Below are 2,214 nucleotides of genomic sequence, written 5' to 3'. Positions count from 1 at the left end.
CAGATTAGAGTGTAATGCGAAGAGCTAGTTTTCTACACCATATGAACCATGTGAGCGTTAGCCCCACTAATGGAAATGGGCCCACACAAGGACAGAGAAAAAGTCTGACTAGGGTGGGAAATGAACCCACCCTTCCCACCCTGGTCAGGGTTTTTCTCTTTCTTTGTGTGGGCCCATTGCCATTAATAGGGCTAGCGCTCACATGGTTCATATGGGGTAGAAAACTAGCACTACACATTACACAGCACTTAACATCAGTTAATTCTGTCGAAATGTAAATGCTACACGGCCAACGTTTGCAAAAACGTAACCCTTCCTTTCACTAGATCATCGTCAACATTATTAAATCATATCTATATGCTACGCATCCCGCGCTAATTATTCAGATTCATGCACCGGTCTACGGTTTAACTGACCATTACCCCGTCTGTTGCATGTCATGCGTCCATAAAGCAAGTCACGGGTGAAAAACGATAGTATCACGTACCGAAGTTTTAAGAACTTTGATCAAGATCGCTTCATTTATGATTTAAAAATATCCCCATGGTCTCTTCTTGACATGTTTGAAGAAGATATAAATGAGATGATGGACACCTGGGACTAAATCTTTAGGGACATACTGGATGCACATCTGCCTATTGTTGTCCGACTTGTGAAGAATAAACAGTTACCAATTACATATACATAAATTCGCATTCGGCAATTTTATCTGATGAGTGCAACACACAAGTTGAGTCTTGCTGGTGTTGCACGAAACTAAAATAGTAATAAAATGCCAAGTCGAATCTGCAGTTGATTTGTTCCACATCTACTACTAACAAACAAGAAAACCTGTGAGGTCGCGGTACATTATAACAATAGTCCGCATGCCCTTAACGACTTTTCTTTCCAGTGTATCGATCATGTGTCTGCTACCAACTGCAAGGGATTTTGGATAAACTTTTGATCACGAAGGAAGCATACTGGAGTGCGCAACGTTTCTCATTAGCACCTTTTGGCCTTAACAAAAGGCAAGAATTCCACTCCAGGAACAGAATCACCTACAACCAACCGACCACTTGAGTCGAAATAGTCTGCAAGCTTAACGAACCACATAACTTCACAACTCAATGTAGCACATGAATTCTTTACTTTAATGATTGTTTTAGTTCTCGCTGTTATTACATTGTACCTTCGGAATACAATTACTTCTTTTGTTTTGTTTGTAACAAATTTTTTTACTTGTATTGTACGTGTAAGTTTTGTAACATACCGAAAATTCCTTGTAAACTAAATATAAGTTCTTAAACCTAATTATTATCCACATGCTGTAAACTGATGAAGGTCTAAGACCGAAATGTTTTTTAATATATTTTACTTTTTAGCTTCCAAAAGTTGTCCGTCCTTTGACTCTTTTAACTGTATATATATATATATATACATAAATTGAAAGATTAAAGAGGACGCATCGATGCGTCCTCTTTAATCTTTAATCTTTAATCTTTCAATTTATGTATACTTAGCTCTGCTACCACAGCATTGAGCACTTTACGCCAAGGTTGACTCGACCTCCACATTTATATATATATATATATATATATATATATTTGACTCTTTTAACTGTATATATATATTTTGTGTGTATAAAGAAGACTGGAAATCCAACGATGTAGTCACTTATATATATATATATATATATATATATATATATATATATATATATATAAGTAGACAGGAAATCGACTTGTCTGAATAGAGTGCTCGATATCGTTAGATAGAGCAGAAATAAAATATTTGGTTAAAAAGTTAAAACAAGACTATATGTTGCATCTCGACAACGCTGTTTCGTGAGTTGCCTCACTCATCAGGAGTTTAAACTCCTGATGAGTGAGGCAACTCACGAAACAGCGTTGTCGAGATGCAACATCTAGTCTTGCTTTAACTTTTTAACCAAATTATTTATATATATATATATATATATATGGGGAGGCTTTATAAGCTTAACCTCCATCCCAGACATCAGCACTGCACTGATGAGGCCCAGAAGGCCGAAACAGTACTGTCTGCAGTTAGATATAGCTCTTTGGCATTACAAAGCTTTTGCTTTCATGTCCAAATTGAGCACTCTACTGGGATGAGTCATTGCCGCTAGCAATTGCGCATGCTCACTAGCTCGCTAGTTTGAGCACTCTGGCATGGCTTAGATGTACCACATTTGTGGGACATTTGGGGTGG

The sequence above is a fragment of the Montipora capricornis genome, chromosome 8, assembly GCF_036669925.1.
Source record: "Montipora capricornis isolate CH-2021 chromosome 8, ASM3666992v2, whole genome shotgun sequence".
In the NCBI taxonomy this organism is placed as follows: Eukaryota; Metazoa; Cnidaria; class Anthozoa; order Scleractinia; family Acroporidae; genus Montipora; species Montipora capricornis.
This window is presented reverse-complemented; position numbering follows the sequence as displayed.